Source organism: Passer domesticus, chromosome 2, assembly GCF_036417665.1.
Source record: "Passer domesticus isolate bPasDom1 chromosome 2, bPasDom1.hap1, whole genome shotgun sequence".
Lineage (NCBI taxonomy): Eukaryota > Metazoa > Chordata > Aves > Passeriformes > Passeridae > Passer > Passer domesticus.
Window position 1 is genome coordinate 114,968,760 of NC_087475.1, and position 5,336 is coordinate 114,974,095.

Consider the following 5,336-nt stretch of genomic DNA (forward strand, 5'->3'; position numbering starts at 1 on the left):
CTGGGATAAAGCAGTCTCTCATCACTGTATGTTTTTCAAGATGTGACAGGACAAGGTGCTAGATAATCTACTCTAGGCTCCCTTTCCCACAGAAATTTGGCCCAGAGAATCTTTTGAAGTCCCTTCCACTCTGAGATAATCTGGGATCCCAGTTAGTGAATGAAATCATTCCAACTGTTTCTGTGAATGTCAAGGCACCTTAATAAGAGAGTCTTGGCTGTCCACCCAGCAAAAACAGAGTTTATTTTAGTTTAATGTGGTATTTATTGGGCAATTTTAGAACACACCCACACCTGGGTGTAGGCACACATACCCACACATGTTGCATAGCTACAGTTAGTACCAGTTTTATTTCCCAACAGATACAACAAAAGGTTATTCATATTTAGCTTCATTCACTACTTTGCCTTGACTAAGCAGGCATAATTCCCTTAAAATTCACTGAAAAGATGCGGAATTCAAAAGCTGTTGCACAGAGTCTGCAGGGTGCCGTTTCTTTCATTAGAGTACAACAGAGGATGGTTTGAAATTACTACGCAGAAACATTTTGTGTATTGTCAGAAACTCACATTGGCATTTCCCCAGCTGTGATCTTTATTTCAGCTAAGTTACAGATATACATTGCCTGCTCTTGCTCTAGTATTTAACCTGTCTTTTGTGGTAGGAACTACACAGTAACTGCAGAAATTTCTTGCAGAAGGATGTTTAAAGGCGCAGATAGTAGAGCTGCAGAAGAGAGGCACCACAGATATAGAACCACTAAAAATGGAAGCCAAAGGGAACAGCAGTGAACAAGGTGCTGCCAGGCAGGGTTCCATTATTAGAAAATATCAGCTTTCTTTTAAAAATAGCTTTCTTACTGTCTTACTCACCCACCCTTCCCTTCTCCCTCCCTACTTCCAGCAGTTCTGGCTATGCAGTTTCTTCTTCTTCTGCATATAAGTAGCTTAAAGCAAATTAATTGTTGCAGTTTATACACATAAAGGGAGAAAGCAGAATATTTTTGAATTATCCAGGTTTTCATTGTAGACACTTTCCCCCTTAAGCACTTTTCAAAAATCTTCTTAGTATGCTGGACTTTTTAATGGTATCACCTCAAGCGCACCATTCAATTCTGTAGAATGAAACATTCTAAAGAATGTTTTTATTGCATTTTATTTTTTTTAATCCAAAATTCTACTTCTGTAGAAGCCACTCCCACAAACAGCATTCTGCAACAAATTCTGGAGAAAATGTAACTCTCTAAGACACTTATGGAAGGACTGCAAGGTCTGGGTTCTCAAGGAAGATAAAGGAAAAAAAAAAACCAAAACCAAACCAGGTTACATTACTTTTAAATTTATACATGAATACGATATATTAGGTATTAAGTATTAGATCACAAAGACAGCTGTCTATTGGCCCATCACCCAGACATACAGGGTTTCAAACAAAACCATCTTAGAGGGGATTTTCTGACTTTTCTATGACATAAATATTTCTGTTCAGATCCACTGTCTAGATGATTAATTCATTACAACTCCAAAGAAGAGAATGAAGAATTGAGTTTCATGCTGGATGTGGCTGGGATAGATTTAATTTTAATCATAGCATCTAGTAGGGGGCTGTGTTTTGGCTTTTTGCTGAAAAGTATTTTTTATAATTGCTAAACAGTACTTACTTACAGAGGTCTTTTCTGCTTCTCAGACTATTCTGCCAGTGAGGCAACTGGGAGTGCACAAGGAACTGGGAGGGCACACAGCTGGGGCAGCTGGCCCCAAGTGATCAAGGGGATATTCCATAATACATGGTATCATGCTCAGCATATAAAGCTGTAGAAAGAAGAACAATGGAGGTGGAGCACTCAGAGTGATTACATTTGTCTTCCCAAGTCACCATTACACGTGATGGAGCCCTGCTCTCCTGGGGATGGTTGAACACCTGCCTGCCCATGGGAAGAAGTGAATGAATTCCTTGTTTTGGTTTGCTTTCATGTACAGTTTTTGCTTTCCTATTAAACTGTCTTGATCTCAAAGTTTTCCCACTTTTACCCTCCCAATGCAGGAGCGTGAGAAAATGTCATGGGTGAGGTTTGGTTGCCAGTTGGGGATAAATTAAAAGAGGTAGAAAGGAAAAAAAAACCCAAAACACAAGTGAACAGAACACGGTTGAAACATTCCTTTGTCAAAATATTTTGCTATAAATGCTAGGAAGTATGATGACAATTTAACAGATAAACACACCAGCCAACAAGAGCTGTGGTCTTGCAGATTTGGTAAAGGTAGATTGCAAACAGTTCCAATTATGTAATTAAGTGTCCCTTGACCATATCTTACATGGCTAAGGTGGAAGCAGAATCGTTCATATCAGGGATAGCTGTTGGCTGACCAAAGTGGGAACAAGAGATATCAATCACCCCTGATATCCTTGGAACATAATTTCTATTCATCACAGCCTGAGTGGAACGGTGCCACTGTTACCAGACTTTTGAAAAACTGCAGTGGTTACCAACTCAGATCATGGCCTCGATGAAAACAGACTAATGACTAAAGCAAATCACCTTGAACTCTATTAACAGCAGCCTTAGGTGAGGTCCTTCAAGCTGTCCTTGATGGCAAGAGACTGTGCCAGCATTGCCCTTGGAGTGTGACACTTCTCAGAAGTCACCAGATCTCAAGTCTGCAATAGTTCCAGGAAAATCACCAAAAGCTGACAATAAGATCTGAGCCAATACCCCCCGCTCCTCTAGGCTCAATCCCTTGTCCAATAAGCAATGCAAAGGAATTCAATGTATTTCACTGAAGTAAAGGAGAATTTTTGACAGATTTATACATACATTTGTATTATATATATATATATATATATATATTTGTGTTTGTGTGTGAATTGATCCCTATAATCTCTTGGAAGAATAGCATGAATATTGCTGTTCCAAATTTACAGTGGCTTAATTATAATACATACTATTGAGTCACTTTCTAAACATTCAATTAATCAATGATTAAGTGCTGGTTAAGTCCTTTAGACACAACTGTTGACCAGGTCTGGGACTAAGGCTGGATCCAACACCACCCAGAATCTGTCAAGAGTTCAGAAAGCAAGGCATGGTGGTTGTGTCTATTCTGAACCTCAGGACTCGGTGGGAAGGTTTATCCTTTGAATGCCCATTCTCCATGCAAATCATTCTAAAGTGAATTTGAGCCAACTTTCCTTTACATGTTTCCTCTATGCAGTAAGTAAGACTCAATAGCAAGGCTCACTGATTTATCACGCTTTCACAAATTTTATCAAAACTGCCTTTGACAATACTATTGATGGTGATCCTATAAGTGGCCCAAACCACTCATTTGCAACACCCCCAGCACCTTCACAGAAATAGAGCTTGCCTGGCAAGTACTCACCATCAACTTGTACTGTTAATGCTTGGAAATTTGATTTTTGAACTAAACAGGAAACTGTTACACAGAGAAAGCATTCACCTACTTCTCAAGCCCACCAACAAACCCCTCCAGCCTACTACTGTTCAAGAAAAACCTTTTAAACTACTAAAGAAGACAAATCTCACAATGTAAGTCTTGGACTTAAAGGTACAGAGTACTTAAAAAAAAAACCCTAAACTTGCTTTCCACTTTTATTCCACGTTTATTTAATCTGTCATTGATAATCCCGGAGATCATATCATTTTATCCTCTTTTCAATCCTTCCTTAAGGCCTCAATACCTGCAAATCTCTGCCAAATGGGACTGTTTAGAACTAATAGCCACTTGTAACTAGCTTCAGCAACTACATCTTTCTAAACCTTCTCTCATTACATGCTTTTTCCACTATCAATCTGCTTATCTAATTATTTATTGTCCACGAAATATCAAATTCAGATATTTCAATAGTTTCTTTTCTAAACGGAGCTACTATAGTAATTTATTATCTTACAATAAGTAGTATTCAGAGTCCTGAAAGGGTGCCTTGGAAAATGGAGGAAAATAAGGAGGCAAAATTACTGTTTAGAGCATTTTATAAGGGAAAAAAAAGTCTAATTTCACACTTTTAATGGAATGTACACTTATAGTTAATCAAGAACTCAAAAATAAATTAAGACAGAACAGCATTATTGTTCTGGAGATTTTGAATGGTAGTTTTTCATTTTTATACTCTCTTTCATTTTCCTGAAGGGTAGGCAGATAAAACAACGTGAGAAGAGCAGTACTTAATATGAAAAACTAAAACTGACAAGGGCTTCTCTCATAACTTTAAATACGTCATGCAGAATAGCTTCTGCATCATAAAACATTGACACTTACAAGTCTAAACACAAATAAAAACATCCTACAATTTTTTCTTGCCTTATCCAGAGTCCAACAAAAGGCACAAGAAGCTACTCAGAGCAGTTTCATGCTACCACTTAAATCTTTCTCAAAACTAAAAAAAAATCTTCAAGATTTAAGCATTAGAACATTTTTTCTAACAACCTTTTATTAAAAAAAAAAGACCAAAATCAACACAACTCTAGGAAAATATTTTTATCATCAGATATGCTCATTCAAGCCTAAGCAGCCCTTACCAATGCTGTTCCTCAGGGTGTTATTCACTACCATTTTTCTCTTCACTACCATTCACTACCCTTTTCTCTTCACCCCACTCCTTCTTTCCTTTAAAAGTATTGTTGTCCAGTCACACACCAGGAATCCAGTACACACTAGTGACTATTAAAACCTTTTTTATATCCTGCTGGGAGAGCAAGAGTGGCTGAACTTTCAGGTGGATCTAGTTCAGTTCATTTGAAAACTACAGGTGCTTTTCCCATTGAAGGCTGCAAATTCTGGCCTCCAAGAATTATTACTTTGTATGAGTATCACTGGAGAACATTGAAAATAAGAAGATTTTTGTGTGGAAGAGCAAGATTCACTGTGTGTTCAGAAACAGACTCTAACACAGATGTGGAAATACTGGGCTCTCTGGTTATATATGTGATCCTGCCCTTCCCTGGGCACATCCAGGCCACTTATTACAGATTAGTGTTGGATTTCCAGAGCCAGGAGTAGGCACAGGGCTGGAGACATACCCATGAGAAGGACACTGCCCATATCTCCAGCCAGCACACTGGGGATGAGTAGGCAATGAGGAATTCCTCTCCTAGTTTCACCTGCCCTGCTGGTCCCAGCTGCCACACTTTTAAAGGATTAACTCTTAGAACTACAGAATTAGAAAAGCATTTAGGTTGGAAAAGACCTTTATGATTGTTGAGTGCAACGATAAATGGAGTATTGCTGAGGCCAGCAGTGAACCACATCCATCCCTCAGTGCAGCATCTACATGTCTTTGAAACACATCCAGGAATGGTGACTCCAGCACTTCCCTGG

At 38.6% G+C, this 5,336-nt stretch overlaps 1 long non-coding RNA gene across 1 annotated transcript; it reads right to left on the reverse strand.

Moving 5' to 3' along the window:
- Positions 1–1,727: 1,727 nt before the first annotated feature.
- LOC135295612 (uncharacterized) lies at positions 1,728–4,647 on the reverse strand. Its single transcript, XR_010357739.1, has 3 exons — positions 4,538–4,647; positions 2,540–2,658; positions 1,728–1,811 (listed from the first exon to the last, which is right to left on the reverse strand). It is a non-coding gene; the product is annotated as an uncharacterized LOC135295612 (long non-coding RNA).
- Between the last annotated feature and the right edge of the window lie 689 nt (positions 4,648–5,336).